Source organism: Arvicanthis niloticus, chromosome 19 (assembly GCF_011762505.2).
Source record: "Arvicanthis niloticus isolate mArvNil1 chromosome 19, mArvNil1.pat.X, whole genome shotgun sequence".
NCBI lineage: Eukaryota > Metazoa > Chordata > Mammalia > Rodentia > Muridae > Arvicanthis > Arvicanthis niloticus.
Window position 1 is genome coordinate 34,346,730 of NC_047676.1, and position 7,262 is coordinate 34,353,991.

At 46.6% G+C, this 7,262-nt stretch overlaps 1 pseudogene; it reads right to left on the reverse strand.

The window, feature by feature from the left end:
* Nucleotides 1-254: 254 nt before the first annotated feature.
* LOC117723808 (guanine nucleotide-binding protein-like 1 pseudogene) lies at nucleotides 255-2,054 on the reverse strand (annotated as a pseudogene).
* Between the last annotated feature and the right edge of the window lie 5,208 nt (nucleotides 2,055-7,262).

Consider the following 7,262-nt stretch of genomic DNA (forward strand, 5'->3'; position numbering starts at 1 on the left):
TGCCAGGCAGGTAGGTGATGCAGTTTTGGTTTCTTTTCTGGTCCTCTCTGCCTCTGGACCTTCCTTAAAGCAGATTTCCTGTTTTCTTCCATAGGTAAATGACATTTTGAGCCCAGCCACTGTGCCAAGATTTGAGACATGATTCACCCCCCCCCCCCCAAGCCTCAGTGTAAACACAAATCTCCATTACAATACAACTACTTTTATTTCTGTTCACCAAGGTTTTAGGGATGGAGCAGACCAGGGCTCCAATGTCACTCAGTCTCAGCTTGGGTTTCAGCTGCTAGGCAGGACCCAGGATCTGAAGTTGGGGTGTCCTCATCTCCTTCTCCCTCTTCATCTGCATCCTGATCCTCCTCTCCTTCTTTCTCACAGGAGCTGATCAGTTCCTCCTCCTCTTCATCACCTGATCCCCCCACCTTGCCCTGTGACAGCACCTGCTCTGCCATCTCTGCATGAGACTCCCAGGTGCCTTTCTGTTCCCTGTAGCCAGGAGGGTGGAAACACAGGCTGAGGTGGCCATCCACTGCCAGGCGAAGGAGGCTGTTGGCTGCTCTGTACACATCATTTCGAGCTGCCTTGGCTGTTTTATAACCACATTTCTCTGCCCAAGCTTCGCAGATGTCCCAGGCACACCAGGGGTGCTCAGCTGAAGGGTCCTCTGCCTCTGGGTGGCGCAGGTGCAGCAGGGCCTGCACAGGGATTCTGGAAGCCAGGTAGCCCACAGAAGTGTAGGGCTCCTGGATCTGGGCAATAGGGTAGATTCCAGCCAGAACCTGCAGCTGCCTGGGCAGCACAGAGGGGAAGATAAGGCCTGGACAGTCACAGAGCTTCACAGAGGGGGTGAGAAAATAGGTCTGAAAATACCGGGTGTGGCCTGGCGTTCTAGAGACACTCACCACCTTCCGCCCCACCAGCCCATTGATCAGTGAGGACTTCCCCACATTGGGGAAACCTACACAGCCAATGGTCACCACCCCATCCTTGTAGCGCTCTCTGGAGGGGCCCGTGGGCTCCATTGCTAAGTCAGTCTGCTGCTCTACCAGTACTGTTGGCTGGTCTTCCTCCTCCTCTTTCTCACCAGAGACATTACCCCAGGACTCCCCAGCCAGGTCCCTAGCAATCTTCTCTCGCCAGCTGCTCAAGTCCACTTTTCCCATAGTGATGGCTTCACAGGCTTTCAGCAACTGCTCTGGCCCCAGTGCCCGAGTCCATCCTCTCCCTGGTCTCCGATTCTTCTTCAAGACACTACCAGGCTCCTGTGGGGTTCGCGTGTCCCGGGGGAAAGAGGTGAACAGGACGATGTGGAGCTGGGGGTAGTGCTGGTGGAAATAATGCTTCCAGGCAACCACAAGAGCTGGCGGGGCCAGGTCCACCTTGTTCAAGACCAGCACCAGGGCCAGCCCTAGTTCTCCAGTTACATACTCATAAAGTGCTGGTGGGAAGTTCACCACCGGATGTCGGATGTCAGTAATGAGCAAGACGATGTCAGACATCTCTAACACCCTCCACAGCTGCCTCCATGTCTCCAGATTGTGTTCAAAGTAGCTGAGTTTCTCCGAAGTGTATGCCCCATGTATCTTCCGAAGGTATTCCTGGAAGCTCCGCTCCTCTTGGCTCATTAGTTGTTCCTTGGACATGTCATAGCTCCAAGGAGGCCGCCTGGGAAAGTCCAGGACTGAGCCAGGCTGATACACTTCCCGGATATCCAACTCCAGCACTTCAGCATTGACAGGCTGCAACACTTGCTCTCTGGCTGCTCTCTTTCTCCTCTCCACCTCCTCTGGACTGTCCCGTTCAAAATGCAGGCGGTAGCGGTTGGGGTCATAGCCTCTGGGCCCCAGTCCCTGGGAAGGTTGCTGGTTGAGCCTGCGGATATGATGGGTCACAGATTCCCCATCAGCCTTGCGGGTCCGCTCCTCCCGCAGCTCCTGGACCCCGCTGCTGCTCTTGGAACTGGAGCAAAGCCCATCTTGGAGCCCTCGCTTCCGCTCCCGCTTGTCCTGCAGCTGCTGCTTCTTCTGCTTCACACTGAAGGGCTTCTTCCTAGGCATGGTCCCTGTGCCCTGGCCCGCTCTCTGCTGAGCTCTCTGCCACTACAACTGACTCCCCCGGGCAGTCTCTGCCCAGGGCTTGGGGCCCTGGGGAGGTGGGGCCTTGGTAATGTCAGCAGCTAGCAGCAGGGAGCTGGGCTCCAGGGATGATGCTGTCAAGAATTTCTCTAAAGGAACAAAACAAAGCAGACATTAGAATAGAAACGTTAATCAGTCTGAGTGAGTGTGGTGGTACATGATTTGACCTAAGTACTCTGGAGTTCAGAATCCAGCATGATCTACATAATGACTTTCAGGACACCCTGGGCTACAAAGAGAGATCCTAATTAAAAAGGAAGGAAAGAAGGAAAAAAGAAAGGTGGTGCAATCTCTGTTTCTCTCTCTGTCTCTCTCTGTCTGTCTGTCTCTGTCTCTGTCTCTGTCTCTGTCTCTGTCTCTGTCTCTCTCTCTGTGTGTGTGTTAAAATATTTTGGGGAAAATAAGTTAAAAGTACTTTTAGATGACAACCTAATGTTTATAGTACAAATGTATTCATAAAATAAAAGATTTTTTCCAAAAGAGAAACAAAGAAAAGGACAACACAGAGCTTTTAACTATGCTCCAAAAGGTGAACAGAACTTAGGACTTGAAAGTAGGCTATGGGTAGGTTACAAAGACCTTATCAGAACACACAATAGGATGCTCCATTCAGAGAAGTCTTTAAATGATCTAGTGCACTCCAGGCTCCATGATCTCCTCCAGCCTAGTTTGCACCTGCAAGCATGGTCTCAGGTAGGCTCCTTTGTTCAGATGCACAATTCCATTTTCAAGATATGCTTGTTCCTGCTCTAGGATGCAATATCTGGCCTTAAGACATTTGCTTTCCACTGTTGATGGTGTCTACTGGGAAACTATGCTGATCTGGAAAATGGACATAACCAGGGTCTGAAGAAAACTAGTGTTCTCTGGACTTTAATGTGCTAATGTGTGAAGTTAAACTTGTAATTTAAGGGAACAACTTGAAACAACACAGTATAAATTCAGCCTGCATTTACTTTGCCTTCATGATTGAAATTAGAAGTTGATCCTCTCAGAAAGGCTAAATTTTTCCTATCATCAGCCTTTCAAATTAAGAGTTTGTTCTGTATATAAATGTTGAATCTGTAAGAACCAAGCAGTCATGCTCATGAAAAGTCAGTCAGTTTAAAGTGGCACATGCCTTTAATCCCAGCACTTGGGAGGCAGAGGCAGGCAGATGTCTGAGTTCAAGGCCAGTCTGGTCTACAGAGTGAGTTCCAGGACAGCCAGTGCTATACAGAGAAACTCTGTCTCGAAACACCAAAAGAGAAAAAAATCAATCTATTTAATGCAGTCTGAAATATCTAAGGTCTAGCTACCCTATTCTGACTCAATTTTGTTTTGCCCAGACAGTTCTCAGCCCTCTACCCCACCCTCCAATGTGTCCACACATTTGACATTTCCTTGGCCTTGACCATGGTGCAGATGTAGTCACCAAAATAAAGTGACATAAATTAACAAGAAAGATATACCTTTAAATTGGACAAAATTATGATTATGAACATTTCAAGGTTTCCCTGATCATTATCTAACTTTGATGTCAATTTGGGGTTGTACATTTAATTTTTCTGTGCCTCTGAGCTAGGTTATCATAGATTTTTCAGAAGCACAAGACTGTTCTTTATCTGGCCATCAATAAATCAAACTTAAAACTTTTAGTTGGCTTTATTAACATGGTTGTCAATCACTAATTTCCGGAGTCATTATTAAGTCCATAAATAAATATTCAACTTGTATTAAAAAAAACCGCTCATCATTTGAGTAAAATATCAACCTACTTAATGCAGAGTCGATCCTTTAAGTAAAGGAAAAATCCAAGTTTTAGACAAATGTGCCGCGCCAACCCTGACCAGCAGGAATTAAGATGGGGAACAACTGTTTCCTTCTCACAGCAGTTTACTCAGGATGCTTAGCAGTTGGTAGTCAAGATGGCGAGCCTGGGATCCCTTCCCAGACGCAGCTTATAAACCCTGCCAGGAGCCCATGAACTCATGCCACATATCATCTCTCCATAGGCTCAGGACGCTTGTGTAAGATCAGGCCACCTTGAAGCACAGCCTTCATACCTAATAAGGACTTGTTTATCACTCGGCCCTCGGGTGACCATTGCCATCTTGGGGCCAGGTTCTTATGGAGCCTAACAGACAAAAACCTGAGCTGTTCTATAAAAAGTGAGTTTTTGAATAGAGTCAGTCATTTATGAAACAAAATAAAACAAAACAACAAAAAGCTCTACCCTATATTACAGCAGTTCCTTCTAATATAAATTCACATTTTGCTACTGCACTGCAGTCTCAGCAATGTGGCTGCCAACGTGGAGACTGAACAAGGAGAACACCAATACACATGCAGACCTGGAAGAGGGGGAGCTCATGAGGCCTCAGCCTTAGACAAACTAAATAACAAACTTGAAAAACAACAACAAAAACCCTTTCTTAATGGCACAATTCAATCTGTGGTAGTGTCTCAGGTAGTCCAAGCTTTCAAATACACAAAAAGAATATAGATCTAATCAACAAATAAACCATCCTCAGAGCAATGAACTGACTCTCCACAGAAACAACATGGCTCAGACTTGGAACCTCTTGTACTGAGGGCTGGCAAGACAGGTGCACATTTCAGTGCATGGTCTTCAGAATCTGGTGCATCCTTGACAGAAATGGGACAAAACTGCATCACCTTCTTGGGTTTATCCATGGAAGGCTGAGGACAAGTCCTTGACCTTGTAATTCAGAAGCCTCCACTTAATTACTTATAGCCTGAATTTTGTCCCCTCACAACCATTATACTGTGGGAAGCTGGGTTTTAAACACACAATTCTAGCATCTATTTGCCTTGACTGAGGAGGCAAGATTCTGCCCAATAGTGACAAAAGCCTTTCTTTCAAGAACCTTAGGGAAAAAAGCATATCAGACACAGAAGCAGAGGCAGCTGGATCTCTGAGCTCAAGGCCAGCATGGTTGTCAGAACTAGTTCTAGGACAGTTAGGGCTACACAAGAATACCTAGTCTCAAAAATCTAAACCAGCACACAAAAAAGGAGTGAAGCTTCTCAAAGTAGATGCTATCACTCTGGAAGCAACTGTCTAGAGTTAAACATTATAGGGGACAGATTAGAAAGGCAATGGGGAAAGTGCTAATGGGCCAGCAAATCTATTTGGGGTGCCTGGCTTAGAGAGTAAAGATCAAATATAATGATCTCTCACTCCCCCTTTCTTTCCTGAAAGGGGATTTATTAGAATGACTTACTGGCTGCAGGTGAGCTTATTCCACACCAGATGGATAGGAAGCAAAGTCAAGGAATCCAGAAGTTCTCAGTCCCTGAGGCTGGATGTCTCAGCTGGTCTTCAGTAGAAGATGGAATCACAGAGGCTCTAGTGCTAGTGAAGGGATAGATTTGCTAGCTAGGAGAAAGCAAGCAGACTGACTGAAAACTTTCTTTCTCTGTGTTCTTATATAGGCCTTTTTCTGAAGGTGTGGCCCAAAATAAAGGTGTGTGTTCCTGTGGTGTCTCACACCTTTAATCCCAGCCTTATGGGAGTGAATCTGGCAGGTGGATATCTCTCAGTTTGAAGACAGCCTGGTCTATAAAGTGAGTTCCAGGACAGCCATGGTTGTTATAGACAAACCCCTGCCCATATCAAAAACAAAAATCACAATAACACAAATATGTGTCTTTCTTGCTGCAGATCCAGATTGAAGACCTGTGTCTTTCAAGCTCAAAGAGACCTTCATTAAAGACAAGCCTTCCTACCTCATAGACAGGGATTACTGTCTACAAATTTACCTAAGTCCCTTGCAGGTGTATCCTCCATATTTGAATTTTGCTAGTTCAAGATTTAATCAACATACTTGACAGCAAACAATAGTCATTACGGAGGATGTTTCTCTCTGTAAACGTGGCTCTTGTAAAATCCAGTTTGTAGACCAAGCTGTCCACCAAGGCAAAGACCTCCCTGCCTCTGCCTCCCTGCTGCTGAGATAAAAGTCACGTGTCACCAAATCGGGCTAGGAAATCCTGTTGATAGTCCTTTGGTCAGCTGGTCCTGAGCAGATGCTGATCCTGTATTCCCAGCAGAGAAATGGTTAGGAGAAAACAGCTAAGTGTAAAGATGAAGCTTCAGGAGAGAGAATCTCCTCTCCACCTGCTCACTCTCCCAGCCCCTCTCCCTGTCTTGTGTTTTATTTCCTGGCTTTGAGATGAATGCACATGATATTTCCATCCTCTAGTCTCTTGTGTCTGGACAGAGGCCAGCAGAGGTTTGCTGGTATAGTTCGGCTCCATGCTGTGGTGGACTGGAGTCATATTTACAGGGAAGCAGACAGTAAGACTGGAAAGCAGTATCATGAGGAAGAGTCAAACCAGAGGTCTTCTAAGTCAGGGATATCAAGGACAGACAGCCAGGACTCAACATCTGCTCATGGCAGTACTGGAGGAGGCCAGGAGCCACTGGTGCAGAATCCCAAGTCAACGTCTTCAAACACAAAAACTAAAAACCAGCTCTCCTGCTCTAGGTCCAGACACACCTCAGCTGTGTGTTCACTGGGATAGATCATGTGAGCCTTCTGCACTCAAACTGTGGGTGGTATTCATAATCCAGAAAGGGGTTGGGGGAAACAAGCATATTATGCTGAAACCTTGTGTTTCCAAATCCACAAAATAGAAAAAGAAGTGAAAAAGGGAAAAGTTGGGTTTTAGAGTATATAAAACAGAAACCACACACCAAGGAGATGAGGAGCAAGAAGAGAACTGTCCTGCCTGGGATGTTAGTAATCTCCAAAAATAACAACAGGAGCAGATCTGATTTAACTCATAGTAGGGTCTTTATTTTATTTGAGTTATCTTGGGCCCCTGCAATGAACCAAGGTCATGCAGGACATGCGGTTTTGTTGGTTGGAGGGCAACAAAACAGAGGAGCCAGAGCCAAGGAAGGAGTCCTGGCAAGAAGCCAAAAGTCTCCATTGACAGACCCTCAGTTCTGCTTTGGAGCCTCAGCCCTGGACTTGTCCACTGCTGGGGGCGCTGTGGCTCTGGAGCTGCAGTTGGTGGGCTCTTCAGGGCTCACACTCTGGACCCCTTCTGTAGTAGCTCTGACTTATTCCCCAAGCCAAGTTCCCCTAGGCTGTCAGCAGGACCAAGCTGAAGTCCGAA